Raw genomic sequence first — 26,507 nt, forward strand, 5'->3', positions numbered from 1 at the left:
TGGTCTTACAGATGTAGATACTGGGGCTTATGTCCTCATCTTTCTACCTGGTTATTTGCATAAATACATTGGAACATTTTCCAAATACATGCCCCAAACACAACCTCCACAGGAACTTAATTGCCTGGAGAAAAGTTTTATTTCCTCTGTCTTGCTTTACTCCTTCGTCCTGTAGGCATAGGATAATAGTAGTTAATCTGCTTAGATAATTTAAGACTTAAAGATTAGAAGGCCTATATTGACAATTTCAAAATTCAAGTCTGAGTGCTTTGGCTAAGCAAAGCTTAGGAGATGACAGATGTGATAAAAGAACTGCCAAAAACTAGACTTTATTAAAACTAAAAAGTGTGATGTTTTTGTGGTTTTGAAAGAAATGATTGTTATATGCTCACTCAATCCAAATGTGTCCCTAAACAAACAACTGTAGAGTATTTTATTTTATACTACCTGATATTTATACACACAATACAGTATTTCACTCTGCTTGCATACACACACACAGATTCTACAGTGCTTTTCAAGCCACCCCCTATATACATAAATACAGTTAATCAGGTAGTGTAGTTAGTATAGTTGAGCTACAAACTACACACAAGTGATGTGTACATGATCATAAACATTTGCGCTATGTACACATCCTTCCCCTCATTTCTCAATTTTCTGCCAGTGCATCAATATTATATTGCAAGAAACTCCTTGTGAAGCTGTAGCTGCTACCAGCTTGTTTCAGAACTTGTTGAATGGGAGGAATACAAGCAGATATCTGAATTTGTTTAAAAAAAAAAATGCTCTTCTGCTTCACTTCATCCCTATCAAAGTTGATTTTCATTTAATCTCAGTGGGCCAGCCTCCATGACAGCCCAATACACACTGACACTGAGGCTACCCAAATGTTTCTACATGTTGGATAAAGTACATTAAGCTGCTTCGGACCAAACATATCCTTTTAAAGTGATTTTAGATGCATTTGGGAGCACAGCCTAGAAGGCAGACTACCATGGAAAGAGAGCATCAGGAAGGAAGGGAGCAAAGAGAGAAAGCAGGTGAAGGGAGAAAACCCCGTGCGTGAGAACTTAGGCAGAGAGATCTTTCGTGGCCATAGATCCTATCCTGTGAATCTCTGAAGTTATTTTCAGACTCAGTGTCCGTTCTTACCTTAGTGGTCTCCTTTTTCCCTGATCCATTCCTCTAAATATGCTACCATTAAAATCTTCTTCTGGAGACTTTATAGAGGAAGCTGCCAAAATATTTCTTTATAGGCTGTTGTGGATATTTTAATGGATTTAGATACATAAAGCATTGCATTAAGCCTCTTAGAAATGCCCATTTTGGGGATATTTAACTGAAAAACGTTATTGTCACATTCATATGAGCTGATTTGTGTGTTGTCTTACTTGTGACTTAACCTGCTTCTACAGTTCATTTTATAAGCTGACTTTAAACTTATTTAAACTTATTGTAAAAAAAAAAAAATCTCTCTAGAAAAGCAACAAATGGGGGACCTGGGTGGCACAGTGGGTTAAAGCCTCTGCCTTCAGCTCAGGTCATGATCACAGGGTCCTGGGATGGAGCCCCACATCAGGCACTCTGCTCAGTGGGGAACCTGCTTCCCCACCCCCCACCTGCCTCTCTGCCTACTTGTGATCTCCTTCTGTCAAGTAAATAAATAAAATCTTTAAAAAGAAAAAAAGAAAAGCAACAAATGTTGGATACTTGTTGGTCCTTGACGATGGAAATAAGCATCACATCGTAATTAGCTTTAGAGTTTTGCTAAAAATTCTAATCTCTTCAATCTGCTCTTTTCCTTTTGCCAGGATCCCAAGAGCCTGGTATGTCGCATGTGTATAAGGAGAGAGAATAGGCGTCCTTGTCTTTTTAATTAAAGTTTATGCAGCCTGTAGAAAGTAGTAATTTTCTAGAAAATTAGATCATTTTAGATCACTATAGTTCCATTCTACTATCTTAACCATGGTTCTAAGCAAATCTTGCCCTTTCAAAACCATCAATTATAAAGCAAAGAATACCAAAAAAGTATTCTGAATTTAAAGTATTCAGATTTCACAATATGACTCTGTCTCCATGAGAGTAAGTATAAATGAAGGATTCTACCATGTATGCATGGTGTGACAACCCACATTGGTTTCTTTATGGCTTATCAGAGTGACAGAAGTTCCTATCTCTGCTTGTCCTGATTCTAGGGGTTATGATTCACATGCTCAAAGGGGCTTCTTAAGTCACTGCTCTTTTTCTCAAGTTGGAAATCAAATTTAACCAGAAAATAATCAAGGTCTTGGACCAAAGGATTAAAAAAAAAAAAAAAAAAAGTTAGCTTTTCTTTAAGGGGACTCACCTCTCAAGTTTTTAGAGGCTCTGCACTGCCTGTAGAACAAAGATAAGCTCCACAGTTTGGCATACCTGGGGAGGCTTAGAGCTTAGTGGGGAAGACCTTCGGTTCTCGAGTCAGACTGCTGCAGAATCTTGAACAAATTATTTTTCTTTTCTGTGTCTCAGTTGTCTTTTTGGACAACTGGAATGATGATTTGAAATGACCTATTTGGTAATGGTGACTTGAATGAGATAAATGCCTGTAAAAGGTTTATAGTAAGGAGTTTTGTGAAGAATAAGTGTTGAAAAAATGCTAGCCAATGCTTGCCCATAACATTAATAGAATGCCTAACAAGGCCTTTTAGTTTCTTCTTCTGCATATGCGTCCTCTTATTCTAGAAAGCACTCCCTGGCTCATAGCCAGCCTGGCTAACTTCTTACCTCTCCAGCTCTGCTCAAGTAATACCACCTTGGGAAGTCTTCTCTGATGCTTGAAATTAGGTATCCGTCCTTATGATTCCACAGAACCCACTGTTTATTGCTTTTATGGTATTTTGTAGGGTTTTTTTTTTCTTGTCATTGTTATCTGTCTCCCTACTTAAACAATAAACTGTCCTAAGTGACATGTAATATTTATTTTTATTTCTTGGAACTTACAAATACTCAATATATATATGCTAGATAGATAAATATTTGGTGTGTCTGTTTTATTTACACTTATAAATAAGTTGTAATTACATGGATTCTTCTACATTTAGTTTTCTCTACTTATTATGCCTCAAAGAGAGTACTCAAAGGGACCTATCCGCCCCATAAGCAATGCTATGAAGAGTTTTGATTGTGGGCTCTGTAAGGAATTGTTGGTATTTTCAGGACAAAATATCTTCAGTGAGTTTCCCAATTTAATTGAAGAATTCATGAACAAGGTTCATGATTTGACATGACAGGGTTACCTGTCAAATCTGTAGATATTTGGCCATACTATTCAACATATGGCTTATGCATATTCTTTGGATAGTGATTTAGATTATCTATACGAATGTTAATAGGTAGGTTTCAAGGACGCCTGGGTGGCTCAGTAGGTTAGATAGCTGCTTTCAGCTCGGGTCACAATCCCAGAGTCCTGGGATCGTGGATACCCTGCATCGGGCTCCTTCCTCAGTGGGGAGCCTGATTCTCCCTCTCCCTCGGCCTACCTCTCTGCCTCCTTGTTCTATCTGTCTGTCAAATAAATAAATAAAATCTTTTAAAAAATTAGTTAGGTTTCAACTATTCCAGTGTGCTGGCCAGGTGGATTGCCAACTAATCCAATTGTGCCCCTGGTTTAAAGGACATATGTATATGAAAAAGTCATTAACAGAGATTGCATGGATCCTAAGTATCTTCAAGACCAGTTAGGCTTGTTTCACTGGCTTCTTGGATTCATACAACTCTGGAACAGAAATACAGGGAAACCTTCATAGGGCTGGCTAATTTGAGGGAAGAACAATATAAACCAAGATATGTCAGAATTATAGAATATTGTACGTAACCTGCCATATAGAAAATATTTACATAAACCAGGGACCAATACTCTGTGGCCAAGACCTCATAACGGGGTCTCCTTTAATGAGTAGACCAGGATGCTTTGCAATCGTTTCATTAATTGTCAGAAACAGTCATTACTGGAGTGTTTGAAAGCAGTTTGTTTTCTTAAGATTAATCACCCCCTGCAAAGCTCACTTAATTAGATTTGTAAACTCTCACTTCACCAAAGGAAAAGTTAAGCCAGTTCTCCATTTTGGAATTATCAAATGTTTCAAAGGTACAAGGTCCAAATCAACTATATTTTCCTGGAACAACTTAATTAATATATGAGTTAAGGGATAATAACAATGATTCCTACTGCTCTGCTCCTGTAAACCATAACTGATTTTATAATCTTTTCTCTAGTCCCCTTGAAAATAAAACAGAGCTATACAACATTTAAAAAAAAATTCCACTTCATTGTGGGAACAATAGAATTTCCATTGATGATGGAGAAATACTATGTTCTTTGACCTAGAGAATGAAGTGAATATTTCGATTTGGTTGCAAGTCCAGAGAACGGGCCTCACAGAAGCTGCAGGACGATCTTGGGAAAGGTCATGCAGTCCCTTTTCTTGTACCTAGGCAGAGCACTTCCGTGCTATCACAGAATCGACATTATTCAAAGCCCAGTACAGCTCTAACCCAGCACTTACATGCTCCCGAGAGGCATTTCATTGCTCCACTAAGACAAAGGAGGTCAAGGAAAGGGAAGGAATGGAGAGATAGGAATTTGTATTTTGCAACTGGCATAAGACAATATGGAGTGAGTATGGGATCCAAAGATTAGGAAACGGTAAATATCTAGTAAGGGAAGTGGTAAAGTTTGCTGTGCAAATGGGTCTTTCCATTTCTGCCACTACTTTTGTGGCTCTTCCTATTCATGTACGCCCCACATCTTTCCATGAAGGCTATGAAGTGGCATTAATATCGGACATGTAAAACAAAATGAATTCTTTTACTCCTCTTACTCTCACTCCAGACCCCAGCTATAGAATTGCTCACAGCAAGAAATTTCTGGCAGTGGAACTAATCTTTTACTAGTTTTATGATCAACGCAATAACACACATAAAAATCCCTTGCTTTCTTTTTCCTATGTAGATAATATTGGTCCAGAAAAAGACAGCCCTTTTTCCCTCTCTCCAAATATCAAAATCAGTTTTTGCCACATAAATATGGCCTAACTGATCCACCTATCAACCATATTTAAATGATATTCAAACATGAGTCTACAACTTCTCTTGGAAGCCTATTCCTTGTGGTTGCTGAAAGGATGGTGTGAAAACTTTTTATTGTTTTAGATCGGACCTCCCAAGCCTGACTGTGAATTTTTATGCCTAAGTACCTAAAATATTCCAAGAAAAACATAGCTCAAACCACCACATTTTGCTTGCTTTCAGGTTCAAACCCTATAAAACCACCACATTTTGTATGGTTTCCACCCCAAACCATAAGTTGGCATGGGATTCCACTAGATGCTCTGTTCAGGTCTAATTGAGATGTTTACCAACTTTGACAACATTTTTGGCTAACTTGTCACTAATTTGGAATGCAGGTGAAGCAAGCTGAGTTCTCAGCAATAATTTCTTCATTTGGATCCCTTTCCTTGACAACCTCCCCTGCCCCCACCACCCAACTGGGGGCCCAGAGCTATAGCATTGTCCTGGATCAGTCATTGTTACTTCCTCTGTGACGTTCTACTCATGTTTGCCTTGCCTCAGACCTTACTCTTCCCTTCAGAACTTCTTTCTGTGTATTATTCCCTCAGGTTGTGCACTTTGCAGCTAATTGGCTAAATACATTTTTGCTAAGGTGTTCATAGATTGAAAAATTCTTAGGGAATGCATACAGCACTAGGTTGTAAGGGCCTTTTGGGCAGGCATGGTCTCTTGCTGACTGTTTAGAGTTGCCAGATCACATACAAGATTTTAATTTGCTAAATCTGGCAACCCTATGACTCTTGTATTTCGATCTTCTAGAAACCCCCACACAGCAGATGCTCAATAAATAATGGTTGACTGAATGACTGAATGAAAGTAGTTTGGGGTATATATCTTGGGATATTTTGATTTGCTCTAAATTATATCGCATAGGAAGTTGGCTTACCATGTAGGCCTGGAGCTGTTTTCTATGATCTCAGACCTCTGTGTTTTTGACGGGGATTGAGGTAGGCCAATTCTGCTTCTTGTGTGACCATTTTCTTAGAAGGACATCCTTCTTTCTTGGAAGAGCTGGTGGGATATAAGGGGGTGAGGAGGGACAACTGGGCGGTCCAGATGGTTAAAGTGTCTGCCTTTGGCTCAGGTCACGATCTCCAAGGTCCTGGGATTGACCCAATGTCAGGCTCCCAGCTCAGTGGGGAGTCTGCTTCTTCCTCTCCCTCTGCCTCTTCCCCTGCTTGTGCACTCTCCGTAATTCTCTCTCAAATGAATAAATCTTTTAAAGGGTGGTGGTGGTGAGGAAAAGAATACCTGCTGTTAGCTCCTAGTTCACTATGAAAGGGCAATCTCAAACAATTGAGTTGGAAAGCCTTGAGGGAGTGGGGAATCTTATTGCTGTCATTCTTTCCTTACCAGAAGTGGGATCTCCCTTGATAACCACAAATATACAAATAGGAGCCTCCTGGGAGTTCACAGGTACTGGGAGGAGAAGTAATAATAGCAGTTTGGACTGACTAGAATCTTTTATAAATAGTCGTAGTGCTCCCAGAATCATCATCATGAGAATTCTTAAGGCCTCTGTGGAAGGGGAAATACTATCTCAACATATTAATTTTATAATTATGTTAAATTATCAATTACATTTGTTGCTGAAACTACTGTAAAATCAAAAGGGTGCTCTTTAAGAGTGAGGGGTCACTGGATATAAAGGCAGTGTTGACATTTTTTCTTCCTTTATTACATCTACTCTTTCTTTAGGAAGTTTCTAGAACATTCCCAGCACTTTATTAAGCTTCTCCTTGTATTGGTCAGTCAGTATCTCTCTGAAAAATGTGGCTTGGAAGGTTAAGAAATTGTGAGTAAAGTGCTTGCTCTTCAAGGTTCCTGAATCCATCAGGTATTAGCAATGTTGCCTGTTAATATAGAGTTGTGACTAAAGCTCATGGCAGATCTGTCTTTCTGTATTAGCCGTTGCCGAAAGACAACGGAAATACTTTAACTTTGAGACAAATCAACTCTGAGCCAGACTGAGCCCAGAATTCACATTTCCACCCACATTTTCTTCTGTTTTGTGAGTGAATTATCTCTGATGCTCATTTATCTGATTTCTAGAATCTACTACTGTCCTCAGGCACATTGTCAGATAGAGGAAAACTATGTGCTGTCTGGCTACTGAAATCTGTTCCTCTAACAAAACAAGGTCAAAATGACTTAAAAGTCTCATCTAAGAAGAATGCTCTCAAAGGTGTAGAATTTTGGTTTTCTATGCCTGATGGTTAAAAATGTGGGTTTCTCAAATGAATAAATGAACAAACAGCAGCAGAAACAGACCCATAAATAACAGAGAACAAACTGGATAGGACAAAATGGGTGAAGAGGAGTGGGAGGTATAGACTTCCAGTTCCGGAGTAAGTCAGGGGGATAAAAGGCATAGGGAATATTAGGGTTGTATGGTGACAAATGGTAATTATACTGGTGGTAGGCATAGTATAGCGCATAGAATTGTGGACTCACTATGTTTTGTACACCTGAAAGTAATGTAACATTATGTGTCAACTATAGTTCAACAACAACAACAAAAAGGAAAAACAAGGAAAAGAAAATGATGGGATATTTTTTTAAATGTGGGCTTTGGAGTCCAAGCTACCTCAGATGGAATCCTGGATCTGTCTCTTCAGTAGCTTGAATCAAGTTGCTCTACTCTTCTAAATTCTCATTTCCTAGTATGGAAAAGGAAGATAATTATAGTATCTACTGCATAAGATGATTAGAATTAAATGATCTATTACACAGAGAGTTAGCCCGTACATAGTAAGCGCTCAACAAATGACAGCCATTATTATTCGAAGTCTGGAATAGAAGATTTTCTTTTTAAATAGACTCTCAGAATGTTTCTGTTCAACAAACACACCCATGTGGCCTGGATTCTGCTTGTGGGCCCTGATGGAAACTGTGGCAGTAATGTCCCCACACCTGGCCGGCCACATTCCTGGCTCTTCCCCTGAATGTCCAGCTTCTGGTTTAACTGGAAGTTAGGACATAGGGTCAGGATATGCTAGCACCCTCTTTCATAGCCAAGACTAGAGCCCAGCAGAAGGGTGGGTGAGCCCTGTTGCCAATCCCAGGCTTCTGAAATTCCTGGCCGCTTCTCTTTACCTGTCTTTCAGAGGGTGGGTGTTTTGGGGACAGTACATTCCCAGCACTGTAGAGGCAGTAGCTGAGCCCACTGCCTGGGGCTGTGCTGGGTTTCGGCCCTGCCCCCAAACTTCCAGTGCTCTTCTGGCTCACCCAGAAGTTCAGGTGTGGGGTGGCGGGTGGTGTGTGTTGGCCTGGGAGACTGGGTGGGGTGCAGTGGAAAATACTTGAGCAATGAGTCTAGAGGCCCTGGGGAATTTTTTTTTTTCTTTTTCTTTTTTGGTTTTGTTTTGGGTTTTGGTTTTTACATGGAATTTTACTTTATGCCATTTTTCCCTTCTACCTCTTCGGAGTTTCCCAAGGGTTCCATCCCACCAGGCTTGTAAAGGTCCCCGCAGGGGACTTGTGAAGAGATTAGAAGAAGGGAGAAGTTGAGATGAGTCAGTCCTCCCTTCAGCAGACTCTCTTCTAGCATCTCTCTGATGTTCTCTCTCTTCCTAGTATTTTTGCCCTTTTTACTCTTTTCACTTCTAGCTATCTACAGAAACAGAACCTGAGGTTAAAAAGCTGAGGGAACCTCAAAATTCTTGTGTTTTTTTTTTAATCTCTGTTCACGCTTCTAGTCCTGTCTTCCATTCTCTATGCTATTCTTTTTTAGAACATAGGACAAGGGAGTTTTTCAGAAGACCATCAGAAAAAACAGAGGGAAATCAGACAGTAAAGTAAGGAAGATAGGAGAAGGAAGGGGGTGGTGAGTCCCTCAATCCCAAGTTAACAGGAAATGGTCCTGAGTTAATATGGAGCTGGCAAGGCTTTCTGTCTTATTTAAACTAGAGAAAGGAATTTGCTGAAACTTGATAAAATTGGAAAGAAAGATCCAAGAGGGGACCTCCCCACACAAGACTGGTGTTGATATTAAACCACTCAGCATGTTGAGGAAGTCTGGCCATATGGCTGCAGATGACCTATCCAGATGGACTCAAGGGATTAAAATTATCTCCTGATATTGGGGTGTGTGTGTGTGTGTGTGGTGAGAGCTATGTGTATTTTATATATAAGGTAGGAAATATGAAAAAGCCAACCTTAATCATAATGAGTATGGGGGAAATACAGAAAGGTAATAAAAGGGTATAAACGTCCAGCAATAAGACTAGTAGGTTCTGAGGATTTAATGTATAACATGGCGACTACAGTTGATAACACTGTATTGTATAATTAAACCTAAATTCTGAGCATCCAAATTCTGGATGTGTTAGTTAAGTAGACGGGGACCCTTTCATCATGTACATGTATAGCAAATCACCGTGGTGTACACTTTAACTGTCTTACAATTTTATTTTGTAAATTATACCTCAATATATTATTGAGCTAAAAAAATTATTAAGAAGAATAAATGTGGGACACCAGGGTGGCTCAGTGGATTCAACCTCTGCCTTCAGCTCAGGTCATATCAGGGTCTTGGGATCAAGCTCCACATAGGGCTCTCTGCTCAGCGGGGAGCCTGCTTCCCCCTCTCTCTTTGTCTGCCTCTCGGCCTACTTGTGATCTCTCTCTCTCTGTCAAATAAATAAAATCTTTAAAAAAGAAGAGTAAATGTTTTCTTTTCACAGGATTGATTATATATATATATATATATATATATATATATATATATATATATATATATATATATGAAAGATTTTATTTATTTATTTGACGGAGAGAGGGAGAGAGAACAAGCAGGGGGAGTGGCAGGCAGAGGGAGAGGGAGAAGCAGGCTTCCCACTGAGCAGGGAGCCCATGTGGAGCTCAATCCCAGGACCCTGAATCATGACCTGAGTCATGCAGATGCTTAACTGACTGAGCCACCCAGACATCCCTGAAGGGGAAGTTCTAAGGAAAAGTTATTTGCTTATTTTAGCATCCTTATTGTCTTGGTGGCGATCTGATTTAGAAATCCACTCCCACTTTTCTCTTGAAACTAAACTCCCAGAATATTCTAATTAAGACTATTCTTTTGGTCCCCATTTACTGAGCACTTCTGGTCAGGCTTTTAGCTATGCCGGGGCTCAGTACTTGTCACAGGTGATACCACTTAATGCTTACACAGCCCAGAGACGTGGGACCCTGACTGTTGTGTACAGCAGCCTGCGCATTGCCAGGACTCGTACATCTTCAACAACAGCAGCAACAGCTGCGAGAGGAATCCAAGGACCAATTTGTTGGAATAAAGCAGAACAGGGCTGTCCCATATGGCAGATAGATCTCAGATGGCTTTATTAGATGTAGGATGATTTTTCTTGTAGCCTAAGGGCTTTCTGGAGAGAATCTGAAATCTTTTCACTATGCCCACATCATTGCCAGATGTGGATCCTAGGGAAATAGAACTTCTCCGTGTGTGTGTGTGTGTGTGTGTGTATGTGCACATGCGTGCACGTGTGTGTGTAAAAGTGGCAAATCCTGGTTCCCATAACAAGTTTCAGTTCATGTCACTTTCACTTTCTTAGGAAAAAATTTCTTCCGAGCCTTTCAAACATGCTATGGGTCAGATCATGTTCACCAAAATGTAAAACCAGTGGCAGTAAAATAATGATAAAACATGGTGATTTCATAAAGGGCCTGTTAGTCTTGTGTTCTAATAGTAGGATGTAATGGAGTGCTCTACCTAAACTTAAAAATTCATAATGATTACTGATACCATTAATCAGAATGCCATGCAAACAGCTCAGGGATCTGTTGTATTAAGCTGTCATGTGGTTGCAATCATACCTTTTTAACCGCCATCAGAGGTAACTGTCAGCAACACCATGTCTTCTCCGCAGTCTATTGCAGCGTCAGGTCCCCAGGGTTCCATCCTGAGTCCAAGGTGATTTGTACGGTACGCTAATGACCTGCTGATTGTCTGCACAAAAGCGTACTCGTACACTGTTCAGGCAACACTGTGATTCCACACAAAAGCAAAGGACTGTCTGGTGTCAAAATAGTACCATAGTCTAACTTTGATAAAGGTTTTTTAACTGACTACAAGGTACTATTTGGTGCTAACGCATGTGGCAGAAATAATGTTTATTCAAATAACTAACAAGTTGGCAGCAGGGGAAATTTCAGGAATGTGTGTGTGTGTGTGTGTGTGTGTGTGTGTGAGAAAAGGATGCTATTTGATAGCTGTTTCTGGCTCAACTTTTGGTTCTAATTTTGAAAGGCATAGAAACTAGCAAATATCTTTGTTTCAGTTAGATATTTATTCATGTTGGTAATTACTAATGCACATTTTAAGTAATGTCACTGAAGGATTTTCTTCCTAGGGAGCGAAAATATGTGGTGAATATTATATTGATCTATTTTCCTATTATCTTTTGACCTACCTCTCCGGGCTGTTTCAGGGAGCAAGTTTGGGGCTGTAGAGAGCCAGGCGCAGCCATCTCAATACCCTTTCATGGGCGTAACTCTCCCAGGGTATCTCCCCTCTAAACCTGAGGACAGAGAAGAGAAGTGATGGAACAGAGTCCAGGGACGGAAAAATGGAAAACCACTGAAAATCATAGCCTGCTCCTCTCTTTGCCTGCCCCCCTGCTCTGCTGGCTGCAGTCTGGCCAATACATGTGGCTTGCTCCTTCCTATGGGGACTTGTCACCAAGTCATTTATCTGTTTAGTGATGGAGGAGAATTCCTGCTGAGACTTTGACCCGGATTCCAAAGCTAGATTCCAAGACTTGACTTGTTTGTTTGTTTCTTCATTAATTTGTTTCTGCTTTCACCCATTTAGTGACTGTTTTAAACCTGTCGTTATATACCAGGCACTATGCTAACCATCAGGATGATAGTGATGAGTAAGATTTGGCTTCAGCTCTCACGCCCCTTCTTGTCCTGTAGGAGTCAACTGGCCATAACCAAATGCTAAGAGACTGTCAAGGAGCCCTTGTCAGCTCTGTTCTGAGAGAGATTAAAGAGAATGTGAGTGGCAAGTGTTGACAAAATGAAAGCTCTTCCACTAGCCTGTAAGCTTGTTTAGGGCAAGAAGCAAGTCTCGTCCTTGGAATTATTTATAGCTCTGAGTTCAGGAAGGACACAGAGCCTATGTTCTATAAAAGGTTGTTGAACTTTTTGGAATTTTGGAATTGGAATTGAATTTTGGAATTTGGAAAAGAATCTTCAGCAATGGACAGTAAGTTGCAGATGCCAAGAGTAGAGGCTTTGGGGTCAGCTAGGTGTTTGGTCTCTACTCAGTAACCAGTAATGGCTCTCACTCCATCAAATTTATTTGTCCATTTCAAAACATATGTGTTTAACCCCTGCGATGTGTCAGTGCAGGTGCTCAGTGTTGTGGATTCAAGAGTGAAGAAAACGGAAATAGGATCTTTCCTCATATAGCTCGTGGTAGAAGGGATATGGGGATCTCAGAACAGATAAAAGAGATTTCCAATAAGGCATGTTAATTTTTGTGAGAAAGGAGTCCTACTGTTGCCCAGGAGTCATTCTTGGTGACTGCCAAGGGTAGGGGTTCGATGGTCAGGGAGATGAGTGCTCCAGCCCATATGGATAGTGTGTCAAGCCCTGGAGATGCAAATGATCATGGCACATTCCAAGGACTTAACTATATAGTCAGTCATTGAATTGTCACCTACAAAGAGAGGAGCTTGAGATGAAGCTGGGGAGGTGAGTGGGGCCAGACCCTGAATAGACTTGTAGGGAGTGCTCAGTGGTCTGGATGCCACTGAAGACTAAAGGGAATTTATTGAAGGGATTGAAACGGGCAGTGCCGCAATGAAATTTGCATTTTGGATCTACTTCTTGGGCTACGTAGCAGCTGGAGGATGGTGGAGGTGAGAGACATGCTAGTTAGGAAGACTTCTGCAGAAATCCAGGTGGAAGATGGTCCATAGTGACTTAGGTATTATGGAAAATGCTTAAGCTTGAGAATCCAGTAAGACTTGGCTCTAAAATGTAACTATCTTTGTGACTATTTACTAAGTAATTATTTTACATAAGTCCCACACTTTCTTCTGCAAAATGGAATAATTTTGCCTATCTGTTGAGGAACTTAAGTGGGATACTGTAACTAAGTTGCCAGATATTCCATGACACACACTTCTTGTCCTGTAATAGTCCTCCTTCCTCTTCACTTGTATTTCTTCTCCTTAATGTCCAACTGGGTGCTTTTATTTTTTTAATTTTTTCAAGATTTTATTTTTAAGAACTCTCTACACCCAATGTGGGGCTTGACCTCACAATCCCCAAGATCAAGCATTGCAAGCGCCACTGACTGACCCAGCCAGGCTCTCCCAACTTTGTCCTTTTAAATAGGATCTTTTGTTACTGTTTTTGGTCCTTTTTGTTCCTGGACCGTGTGTATGGAGAAAGGCACTCCTTTTCCTTCTGCCTTTGTGAATATTGTAGTTCTCCCAGAGTGTTCTGGGCCATCACAAGGTTACCTCTGAAGTTGCTTCTGTGGAACACTTCATTCTGGTCTGTGTGTTGTTACAACCAATGAAAACCAAGCTTGGTAAAGATGAAAATCTTTGCTCCCTTCCCTTCTGGAACTTTATGGTAACTGCATTCTCCTCCTCATACCCTCGGAATGCAGCTTTGGTATTATCTTTGGCTGTCCTCGGGGCTGCTTCTTAAGCACTTGTGGAGAGAAAACTTTGTATTTTTTCACAGAATAGACCTTATTTTCACTTGGAGGATATTCCAAAATCCTGTCATATTTTCCCTTCTGACATCTCTAAAACTCATCTTTTCCCACTGGTCTCCAGTAGCTAAAATCCTTTCCCATATTTTGGACCTCTTTTTCTTCTTCTCCTTATAAATACCTCCATTGTGGTCTCTATTCTTAAGTTCTGTCTCTGTTAAAACAATCTCTTTGGTGCCTTCATTACAACGTCTTTTTAAAATGCTCTTTTCAGTTTCTCTCATCTACATTAAATCTGGACTTTAGGGAAGCGCACTGCTCTTCCTTGCCTGATTTTTCCCCTTCCTGGTTTTTATATTTCTTCTTAATTTCTTTCTTTCTTTCCTTTTTTTTTTTTTTTTTAAAGATTATTTATTTATTTATTTGACAGACAGAGATCACAAGTAGGCAGAGAGGCAGGCAGAGAGAGAGAGAGAGAGAGGAGGAAGCAGGCTCCCGGCTGAGCAGAGAGCCCGATGTGGGGCTCGATCCCAGGACCCTGGGATCATGACCTGAGCCGAAGGCAGAGGCTTTAACCCACTGAGCCACCCAGGTGTCCCTCTTCTTAATTTCTTAATACCTGACCTCCTTATATGTGTTCATTTTATTTTTCTCATTCACTTTTTTGTTTTCTTAGGCAGCTTTCAAGGTGTGTCCTCCCTAGCCAAGGACATTTTCTTTTCCTTTTTACATGCCAAACCCAGCCTCAAACAAGTTGTATCCCGAAACTCCTCTCTTGTTCTTCTCATAGATTTCTTCCTCATTTGCTAATGTCTCCCCCTTCAAGATGTTGGCCTTTTCTTTATCAAGTGATGTCATTGCTACATAATCGAGTATATATATGCTCTTTTCATATAAGCAGATCTATCACTTTCTAAGGACAGTCTATGCTATTAATTGACTTAGGTCTATTCTCTCACTTCTAATGCGACTACCTTGAAGTTGACAGCTACCTGCCATTTTGTCTCACCGCCTCAGCTCAAGTTGCTTAACCTCACTATAGCTCCATTTTGTCATCTGTAAAATGTTAACAAGAACAGTGTGATAATGGTATCCACATCATTGGTTATGATGTATCATTTGAGATAAACATGTGCTGTGTATGGCAGGCGTCTGCCACATAAGAAGTATGCAGCAAATGGTAGCCATTATTGTCATCGGCTTCCCTGGCCACATTTTGCCTCTGTTGCCCAAGGGAAGTGGTCTGGTAGTGGTGAGGACGCAGGGAGTCTGGTGATCCACCTGCGTGTGATATGTGGTACCCACACATCTATATGGGCTGCTCAAGAATTGAAGTAGAATTTGCATATCATAAAATTCACTCTCTTAGGGGCACCTGGGTGGCTCCGTGGGTTAAGCCGCTGCCTTCGGCTCAGGTCATGATCTCAGAGTCCTGGGATCGAGCCCCGCATTAGGCTGTCTGCTCAGCAGGGAGTCTGCTTCCTCCTCTCTCTGCCTGCCTCTCTGCCTGCTTGTGATCTCCATCTGTCAAATAAATAAATAAAATCTTTAAAAAAAAAATTCACTCTCTTAAAATGCATAATCAAGGTTGCTTTAGGTTGTATAATCATCACAACTAATTCCAGAATGTTTTCATCAACCCGATAACCATTAGCTATCATCCCTCAAGCCTTGCCCCTAGCCCTTGGCAATCACTAATACACTTTCTGTTTCCATGGATTTGCTGGTGTCTGTCTTCAGGACTCTGACTTGCGCCCTAATTGTCAAGAGCCCTTTGATATCTGAGCTTGCAAGGATGTCCTAAGAGCAGCCTTTCAGGGGGACCTTCCAGCAGGTTCCATGGTGCTAATTTTCAGAGGGGTGATAAGCACAGCAGAGGGGTGGTTCCAGCCCCCAACAAAGCAAGCTCCCCCGGGGAACCACTTAACATTCCTGTGCCTCCCTTGGACTTACTGACCCAGACTTTTCCCCAGGAAGGGGAAATTACTACTCAGGTATTACCCAAATACTTCTTTAGAGTTTGAAGAACACAATACTCCTGTCTAGAACAAAGACAATGTGTTGTGCTAACGAAGCTTTACTTGGGCTGGGCTGCGAACAGGGACTTAAGCTCAGTCTCATCCCTGCCTTCAGTCAGTCTCTTTGTGACACTAGGTAAGCCACTCATCTTTTAGTTTGCTTCTTTGTCAAGTGAGGGGTTTGGAGGAGGGCAGATACCTGGAATGCAGACATGATCATTGGTATCTGGAAGAGGCTTCTCTATAGGCATAAACATCAGTTCTGAAGAATCCTCTTCATGTGTTCTGAGTAAAACCGCTTACTCATTCTGGGCTTAGCAGCTGTCCACCGCGTTTGGCAAGGAGGCGAAGTTGCTGAAGCCCACTGTTTGGAGTTTTGGTGGTCCGTGTGCAGTCGTGTTGAGATTAAACCAGAAGTATGGGAAGCCCCTCCTCTTTCCTTGCTCACCTTCCCTTCTCTCTTCTTCCCATATTCCAGTAATTAAGATTGCAAGTATTTTTAAATTGCAAACAGCCCATGGGAATGTTAAAGCCACCAGGTATTCATACTCTGGTATGAAATACTCAGATCTAACAATTGAAGACCTTAGGTTTAAGCTAGACTCTGTCATATTAAGGACATTTGGGTTCCTGGAGCCTGAGGAAGGGGACAGAGTGGTATATCAAAGGAGAATGTTAGTCGGGGCGCGTGGGTGGCTCAGTGGGTTAAAACCTCTGCCTTCAGCTCAGGTCATGATCCCAGGGTCCTGGGATTGAGCCCCATGTCGGGCTCTCTGCTCAGCGGGGAGCCTGCTTCCCCGCCTCTCTCTCTCTGCCTACCTCTCTGCCTACTTGTGATTTCTGTCAAATTAAAAAAAAAAAATCTTTAAAAAGGAGAATGTTAGTCAAAGACAATTCCTGATGTGAGTTTTTCTCAGTACCTGGGCAGTGGCACTCTAATACATCTCCTGTGATGCTTTTAGTGGAGATGCCCTAAGCTAGTGCTGCTTCATTTAGACTGTCTTTGTGTTAGGTTCTTATCATTCTGTCTTATTTTGTTAATGACTCAGAATCAGTCATTTTGGATGCCAGGAACTGAGTAAAAGTTTGGGTGACTGTACTTCTAATTTTTCATAGGGTCTTAAATCTTTTGTCGCCAAATATCATTTATTCCTCTCTCTCTTAGGTCACAGAATCACAACTCCATTCAGGTCAGCTCCGCGAAGTGCTGTGAAGAAGCAGCAGCATTCTTGGATTCTGTGAGCTCTCTTTCCTTTTTCCCTCATATGTCCCTCCCAAGCCCACTCGTTCTACATGCTTTCTGCAAGCAGATTCACTCGTATTTAACTGCAATTACATTTTTTTCCACCTTCTTTGTTAAAGCAAAATAAATGAAGAAATAGAGACTCCTTTGGCATACTTTGTGTGTCCCTGTAGTCTCTGCCTCATTGTTTGGAAAACCACAGACTTCATCTAGATGCCAATGCATCCGTCATCGGGGTTTGGTTAAGTGGTGTATTTACCAAGATCTTCACTTGAGAAGTGGCTTAACTTTTTAATCTTTGATTTATAATTTTACAGTTGCTGAGACAGAAGGAAACGCATTTCTTTGGAGGAGCATGACATTTTCTACGTCGCTTCCTATCCCTGTCACTGAACTTCCTGAATCCTGGCCCCAGACACCATCAAGAGGACCTTCTGGATAGCCTACCTATCCCCTGAGAGAGGAGGAACATCAACTGTGGTTTCTAACTAGACTGCCTTCTTCATTTCAAGTAATGGCTGCCATCAGGGTCAGATTAAAGACAGACCAGTTGGACCACTGCTTGGAGGACTAACCTATAAGGGCACCAAAATGACCACAGAGTGCTAAAACATCCACAGAAATATACAGAGAGGAAAACAATACTAGCACTTATTTTAAGGAGAATTCTGTGTGGAATTGGAAGGAATGGTTTGATAAATTCCTTAGGGGTAGAAAGTAAGGCATAATCAAATATAGAGGAGCATTGGGTTGTTTTACTACAGGGCTTCTATTTGTCCTATTCAGATATATAATTTGGGTGCCCCATCTGGATTGTTTGTGACCATGGAGGGTAGGCAGACACCCTCACTGGTCCTCTGGCTTGGTTCTTCCCACGCAGAGCTCAGCTTGTCCTTGAATAAAGATTTGGCAAGTAGTGGTTTTAAGGAAACACCAATTTATTTATTAGCCTACATGTCTCGACATTCTAGGGCTTGAAAATGAAAACATAATCAGACTATCTTCCAGTTCTAGGATGTTAGCCCTTAGTATGTCTTCATTCATTTGAGGGCAAAGATGAACCAACACAGTAGATCAAGTCAAATGGAGCCTGAATTCCCTGCTTATGGGCTGGGTGATCAGCCTCTGTGTCAAGTTAATTTGATCAGTGGAGACACTAGGTAGAGCTGAGATCTTTAAAAATATTTGGCTGAAGGGTGATATTATTGATTATTTGTAGATGAAGATGTCAAGGAACATTCATAGAATCATGAAATATGGAACTGCGGGTCACATTAAAAAAATTCAACAAGTAGTTAAGTATCTACTGGACACTGGAGACAGGTGTAAGATAGATATGGTTCCAGGGCATCTGGGTGGCTCAGTTGGTTTAGCATCCAACTCTTGATTTTGGCTCAGGTCATGATCTCAAGATTGTGAAATTGAACCCCGCATTGGGCTGCACTGAGCTTGGAGCCTGCTTGGGATTCTCTCTCTTCCTCTCCCTCTGCCCCTACGTGGCTCTCTAAATGAATGAATGAATGAATGAATGAATGAATGAATGAATGAATAAGATAAACATGTTTCTTACATTCTAGCTTTCTCTTGGATGTGAAGAGCAGTGGCCACAGCAAACAAATGGACACAATGATATTCCCGAGTCAAGGATTACAGTTGTTATAGCAATTCTTATTGCCTTAATCCAGCCTAGTGAGCACCCATTTGTAAGACCTGTAAGTCTGCATTCTGTAATTGCTCTGTGAACCTGCCTAGACTGTTTCTCTAGCAAGCTGTATAAAATCCCATGGTACCAGAGGAAGGGGTTAGGTTTAGTTAGGGCTTCTGGGGGAGAGAGATATCAAGTGATATGGGTCAGAAAATATGAAGGGATAGAATTTGGGAAGCAGCTATTGCTTCGTCTGATGTGGAGAAATTGCATGATGAAAAATTAGGCTGGGAACTCTGAGACCCAGATCTTTATTTTAATACTAATGAGCCATGTGACTGTGGGCAAGTCATATCACATTCCATTTGGAGGCCTCTTAGGTGATCCAAGACCCCTTCCAGCTCTAAAAATGCTAACATCAGGTCCCAGTCTACTGGACAACTGCCCAGTTTCTAACTCAACTTTTCTTAAGCTGATAGGTCAAGTAAATCTGCAATACTCCCTTGACTGAGTTTTTGTTTTTGTTTTTGTTTTTTGGAGGAGTATTTATCAACCTTATAGAATACAATGAATCTGGGGCACCTGGGTGGCTCAGATGGCTGGGTGGCTCATCTACCTTTGGCTCAGGTCATGATCTCCGGGTCCTGGGATAGAGCCCCACATCTGGCTCCCTGCTCCCAGGGGCCTGCTTCCCACCTCCACCTCTCCCCCTGCTTGAACTCTGTGTGCCTCTCTCTCTCTCTCTCTCTCAGATGAGTATATAAAATCTTAAAAAAAAGAAAAAAGAATACAATGGGTCTGCTTAGGAGTTGAGTAGGTCCTAGAAACATTCCCTGTAGAGCTCACAGAGGATTTACCCTCCTCTACTCTTTCTCCCATCTGTGCCTTTCTCCCTCTCTTTTCCTTGATCACACTTCCACTGAGCATATACCATGTGGAACATACCAGGTGTGTGCTAGGTTTGGAGATACAAGCTAAACCCGACAGTTTCCCCCACTCCAGAAGTGTTCATAGGAGAGGGTACAAAACCCTCCTTCCTTTCATCTGCTGGCTTTTCTTTTGGTGAGGATCACCCATGTCTTAAGGGACTGGAAGTCCCATCAGGGTAACCAGTTACAGGCAGATGACCCATGCTTCTCAGGCAATTCTGAGGTGCCTTGACATCCACCTCTATGTAATCACTTAGGCCCAGGGTTACCATGAAAAGATCTATGTTCAGATATAAGGAAGAGACAATCATTTACTTCTTGGAATAAATCTGTAGAGGGACAGCCCTCCATATGGTGATGGCCACTGTCTGCAACCATCTCTGCTCAGATGGGGAGAATCCAGGTGACTATGTACTAAACGTTAAAAAAACTTCTTTCAATAAATAGACATCTTTCATGTATACTGTGCTTCATATATTCATTATAGCTGGTGACCTCTTTAAATACATATAGTTTCTCTCTTTCAAGATCAGAGGGCTGATAGGACTTTGAAGAGGAACAAAGGGCTCGGTAACCCACATAAGTGGAAAGTTGACCCTGCAATAATTGACAGCATATTCAAATATTTCAGTGAGCATTACTCCCATTAAGCAAAAGCAGTATCAGTAAATTTACATGACTCTAAACATTCTAATGAAAAAGGCACATTCTTTTTCTTCTTTATGTGCTAAAGAAACTGTAGTAGAAAAGGAAATATTCTGTGGGCCATCTCAGATTTCTAAATATGTGGTTACTGGTCCTTATGAAGGTCAAAAACTACATATGATGGGATGGTCTTTCCAACTCCGATTTGCATAACCTGAAGTCTTATAGCTCCAGGCACTGAACTCAAAGCCATTTGTTTTCTTTATCCCTTTGGAAGAAAATAAAAATCTTATTTTTCCAAGCAATTAAAACCCTTCTGCTTCAGCTAGGATGAAAGAATTAGGAGTTCTGTCTCCTTGTACATAATTGCATGTTTCATCTTTGTTGTTTAATGATTGACAGAAAACTGATAAACTGAGACATCTCTGAATCAAGGTTGAATGTACTGTCTTGGTGAGCTCCATTGCTAATTTGTTTGACTATTTTTTAGCATTTCTTACTGTGTAATAGAAAGGTTTATTAAATATGAGGGGTGCAAAGCTTTCTGAATACTAATGAACTTATTTGCCAAAACTTAAGTGTTCCTTCTTTTCAGTGAATGCCTGTCTCATTTAACAGGATCCAAATTGAATAATGAAGAAAATTAGACTATACCGTACCCTCCAGAGACACTGTGTGTGAACTGTGAATGAATAGTGAGGGAAGAAAGAGGTCATATTTAGAAAAAAAAGGAGTAGATGATTTGGATCCTCTAAGAAAGGATTAACTCCGAGAAATCCACTTGTTTTCAAAGAAATATACTCATAGTAATTTAATGAGCAGGATTTCCCACTGCACAAGTGGGTACCTTGTTCCTTACCTTTGTCGAACTTAAAATGAGAGTGAAGTCATAATCATATGGCAATGCATGCTAGGTTTCAATGGTTACAATTTACTAACTTTATCCCAGTGTAAGGCACCCCATACCTGTGAAGGAATGAACACAGATCTCTAGAGGAGTATAATAGGGAGATGGGGTTTGAGAAATTGCCCCAATGCTTCCTTTTAGAGCAATGAGGCTGTCCCTTGATTAATATCTTTACTTCCATTGCCTTTGTGTTATTAATAAAGTTGATCAGGATCCCCTTCTCTTGCCAGCATGTGAAGGGCACTGCAGGAGCAAGATGGCTGCCCTCTAGGCAAGGGACACAGGCTGGGAAAACTTCAGCAGCCACACAAACTGTTAAATATGGTCAGGAACAGACTGTATGGATAAATTAAAGTGATCGAGGGAAAGTGAACGAGAATATGAAGATGAGACTGTGGGAAGGCAGGAATTCATTCCTGTCAGAATTTGAATAGGAAGATACCCACTGGAAAAGAAGGAGGTAAGGAGGGACCCTAAGGTAGAGAAAATAAAGAGAAGAATGGATGTTTCCAGAGCTTGTTAAAATTAATTATCCTGAGGTTTCAGGAGGAAGAAAGGAAGATCAAGAAAAAGAGAAGTCTCTGAAGCCTGTGAAGTTTCAAAAACAAAACACATTTTTTTTTTTAACTAAAATCATACTCTGCTTAGAAAAGAGGCTGAGCATTAACAGAAAGTTTGATGACAGTGGGTTTGTAGTTAGGAATTTACTTTTAATCTCCAAGAGAAGTGTTATGTGACAAAGATTCAAAAGACAATGTGTTTTTTTGGCTATCATTCAGGGCATCAGTAGAAGGGGGGAAAAAGAATGGTCAATGCATCTCAGATAAATACCAACAAACTGTGCAATATTTCATTTGAGATTTGTATTATCCCTAATTAAGTTTGGAAAAAAGAGAGAGAGAGAGAGAGAGAGAGGAGGGGAGGGGGCAGAGAGACGTAGTGTATTTGATTGCCTCTGTGGGAAGACTTGAGAATTACAAACTTGAATGTTTGTAATTCAACATTCCTTACTCCCTTGAAGTGAAAATTTGCTATTAAAAATTAAGTAAATAGAGAGTGTGGGGACATTAAGATTCATCGCCATCATTTCAAATCATGATCTGCTCCCTCGGAAAAAAAAGAAGCTGGGACTCGGAAAGTAGGGAGGCCAGGGGAAAGGGACTGATGCAGGAAGGGGAATGAATACTGCAAACCCAGTAAGACTATACAGTTCGTGGGAAAATGAAATGAACAACAGAGTTTGAAGGATAAGCAGATAATGAGGAATGTGAGATAAGACGACATTTATAGGTTTACTTATTTATTTGAGAAAGAGAGAGCGAGCGAGCTCGAGCGGGACAGGTGGGCAGAGGGGAAGGGAGGGAGAGAATCCCAAGCAGACTCTTGCTGAGTGCAGAGCCTGAGGTGGGGGCAGGGGCTGCTCCATGCGGGTTCCATGCCAGGATCGATCCCACAACCCCAAGATCATGACCTGAGCCGAAATCAAGAGGTGGGCGCTTAACTATCTGAGCCACCCAGGTGCCCCAAGAGATAAAAAGACATTTAAACATTGGGAAATTACTAAGGAAAGTGAGAAAGAATGAGGAATTAATGCGGAAATGTGAGGAAAGGAGGAAGTAACTGGAATGAGAAACAAAATGTGACTAATGGCTGTAAAGGACAAGTTTGGACTCTCAATGGCATGTTCCTTAACCTTTGGAGAGCACACACGACCTAGAAATAAAAGAGGAAAAGATGGAAAGAGTTCACGGTTAACACGAAATCATGAGGACAATAAAGGAAGCAATGTGCACCATCAGTCCTCAAGAACAAAAGCATTTCTAGAGAACTGTATGAGTCTATGTTCTCCGTTCTTCTATGAGCGCAATCCTCTTCATCTTTTACAAAAGGTTGATTTATGAAATGAGTGCTATTAAAGAAAATAAAAGATAAGCTTTATTAGGAGAAGTTGAAGAAAAGATTGCATCTCAAACAACTGAAGTGGGGACTAAGCAAGCAAAAAAATGTGAAATGTGGCCACTCCAGGAGAGAACTGAAGATAACGGATTCAAATAGCAATGCGGGCAGTGACGAGGGAGGAAGTTGTAACTGTTGTAAATATTTTAAAATATATTTTTCCACAACAGTTTTTTTTCTTCTTAGAATGACTGAGATTAAGTTAAAAGCTTCTGGGTATTGCTTTAAACACTGGATGAGAGGATTTATAGCAATTCAAGTATTCCCAATAGTAGAAATAACATTAATTTTTCAAGACGACTAATATCTGGAACAGATCTAAATGCCTGTGATTATCCTTTGCTTTCTTGTGTTTGTGCAGGGGATTCCTTTCAGCCAGACAGTACCAGACCCCCTTCGGAGGGAAGCTGATAAAGTAATTTAGGTGGAAAGGCCTAATGAGATAATGATGCTAAGGCCAGTTAACACCTAATAAGAACATAACCACCAGGGATGATATTGTTGCTTATTAATTATAATGATGATGTGGAGGAAAGAGACAAGGTGGCACTCATTTAGCAGAGAGCACTCAGGAGTAAAGCTGTTTTCCCAAAGGGCAAGATGCAGTCAGTTAGAGTTAGAAGTAGGGCAACATTTAGCAGAGTTGGAAATTTATGGCCATTGGGTTATCCTGGTGACCGCAGAACTGGAGGCCAAGTAGGAGGCAACTACTTCAGGAGGCGCCTTCCTGAGGTGACCCTGGGCCGGAGTGGAGATTGCTGTGGTTGAGGGTCAGGCCAGGCACGGAGGCAGAGACTCCAGGCTGATTTTTGGGGGCAGTCTGCTTGCCTTAGATTCCACAGTGGTCATTCGTGGGCAGACGGGCTGGTGTCCAGAACTAGACTGGGCGGCCTTTCCCTTTCCACTCCGCTCAGTCCTGTGAATCAGACCCATGATGCAACTCTTCAGTCAGGGCTGGAGCCTTGTACTATCAGGAGAGTCCAGAAGATCCTCTGGTCCTGTATCTAGAGGAGCAGATCTAATTTAAGGTTGCTTGGTGTTCATCTGCCTCTGCTCTGTTTCCTAAATTCTCTGTGGGTCTGGGCACCTGTGTGTTCACCCAGGGCAGGGGAATTGTAGGATCAGTTCACTGCAGATATACCATCTGTATTAATCACATGGCAGGAGTCAAGAATGTGAGGAAGAAACAGCCATGTGAAAAAACATGGAGCTTTTGGAAATCTTGTGAGTCCTTAAGGGAGGCGAAGAAACTGGAAATTCAGGACCAGGTGGGGGGGGGAGCAGATTTGCGACCCAGGAAAGACCCTGAAACTCCCCTTCCTATTCACATCTTTCCCCTCACCACCTGGGTCTTGATCTGGATCTGGATCCTACACCCTATGCCATCATCACTCACTTCTCTCTGGGTCTGGGGATACCACATCTGCAATGATGGGGGTGGTTTTCCACACCTTTCTTTATTAGCTGCACGAATGCCATTTCACAGGATTTTTCTTGTTCTGTCATAGAAAGGAAATAACACTCTCATCATTAATTGGTTAAAGCAAGTATATTTAATTTTTATTAAATGTGTGGTTTGTGAATGGCAAGAAGTGAAAAGAGATGAATTGGAAGACAGAAAGTGTACCTCTAGTCCTGGCCCTTGTCCATATCAGCCCTGTAACCCTGGGTAAATCTCTTGCTTTTTTGAGCTTCAGCTTCCTTGTACATAAAGCGAAGGGTTGGTAAGGGTAATCTTACAGCCATTTCCAGCCTTCAAATTCTATACTTATGTATGTATGTTCATAAGAATCCTTCTATTGTATCTTTATGAGAAAAGCAATTGGTAAACTCCTAGGGTGATAAATATTGCCTTAAATCCGTAATTCAGAGTGAACAATAAAGGTTGAGGTTACCAATGAGCCAATGGCAGAACTATTTTTTGAGCACTAACTATGTGGCAGCCACATGCCAACCTTAAAGGCAGGTAAGTAAGGCTTTACAGGTGAGCAAACAAAGGCTTCAGTAATTGAAATAGGATCATTCAAGATCATTTAGTTAATAAGGGGGTGGAGCCAACATTCCAACCCAGGTTTCCCTGAAATGGAAACCTTTGACCTGGATCCTCACTGTGTGTATCCTCCTCAATTTAGAACCCAATACTGGGTTGTCCCATACCTGATGGCACCGAAGTTTTCTTCAGTCACAGTTGTTCTTAATAGTGGATGGAAGGAAGATCAAGGTAGGGAACGGTCTGAAAAATGTCCCCAGTTGATTTTCATACACATATCTTTGTGCCTTCACATGCCCTTTGAGACCTCACCCAGGCAGATTCATACCAACATAATTACAGAAAGGGTGCCTTCCTGGGAAACCTGCTGCCCTGTGCAGTTCTCATTTCTATTTCTCTCAACATGGCTTTGAGGTAGGCAAGGGAATCGGACACAATTATTTCTCCTGTCTTCCAAGTGGGAAACTGAAACAAGGAGAATTGATCAATGCAACTTCATGCACCCAGTGGTCACAGAACTGACATGAGGACTCACACCTTAAACTCCAGCCACCACAAGACACTGTCTTTTAGCCAATTCTATTAATAATGTATTTTACATAAAGGAAATATGTCATTTTGTTCCCCCTTGGAGTTTCCTAGTAGATGTATCATTCTGGTGACATTGTTTTATTTGGAATATCTGTGAAATCAGCGAGCATCTCTGAATAGTACCAGCTGAAGAGCCATTGACAAAAACCAAATGGAGGAGAAGGGTTTCTTAGCCAGGAATTTCTATGAACAAAAAAGTGACTTTCTAAACTTTTGCTGACTGGTCCCAGAAAAGTGCCTCATCAAGGTCATTAAGAATGTCTAGGTACCCAGAATAGAGAGAGGCTCTTCATTGTTCATATTCTTTTAAATTAATACAACAAATTTGTTGTTGTTGTTGTAAATAAGAATTGCTGCCATCTAGAATTCTAATTGCTTTTCAAGAATTTATTTTAATGCCACACACACAAGTCCCTAGGCTTAGTCTTAATTCATGATTATTTACAATTTAAAATGCATTTGGTCGTCTTTCTTTCTTTGGCTTCTTTTTACTTTTGCTAAATAAATTCTAAATTCTTGCTCCATATGGTTGCATTTAGCTACTTGTGAAAAATTAGAAATATAAAGCTATAGGATTTGATTAAATAAAGATACAATAGAATATAACATTGTCAGTTAGAAGAATCAGGCAGCCCTATATGAAATGATTTCTAAGATATATAGTTAAAATAAAAAAAGAAGATATCCAACAGCATGTATGATAAGCTTCCATCTATATAAATACAAATGTATCTGTTTATATACATTCCTTAGCTGTGGAAGGACATTTAAGGAACTGGTAATAG

At 40.9% G+C, this 26,507-nt stretch overlaps 1 long non-coding RNA gene across 1 annotated transcript in view; it reads left to right on the top strand.

Moving 5' to 3' along the window:
* Nucleotides 1-18,472, top strand: part of LOC116569232 — a 34,058-nt gene extending 15,586 nt beyond the window's left edge. The window contains exons 2-3 of the long non-coding RNA XR_004276929.1: nt 16,982-17,054; nt 17,377-18,472. This is a non-coding gene — a long non-coding RNA (uncharacterized LOC116569232). The remainder of the gene's footprint in view (nt 1-16,981; nt 17,055-17,376) is intronic.
* Nucleotides 18,473-26,507: the final 8,035 nt, after the last annotated feature.

The sequence above is a fragment of the Mustela erminea genome, chromosome 11, assembly GCF_009829155.1.
Source record: "Mustela erminea isolate mMusErm1 chromosome 11, mMusErm1.Pri, whole genome shotgun sequence".
Taxonomy (NCBI): Eukaryota; Metazoa; Chordata; class Mammalia; order Carnivora; family Mustelidae; genus Mustela; species Mustela erminea.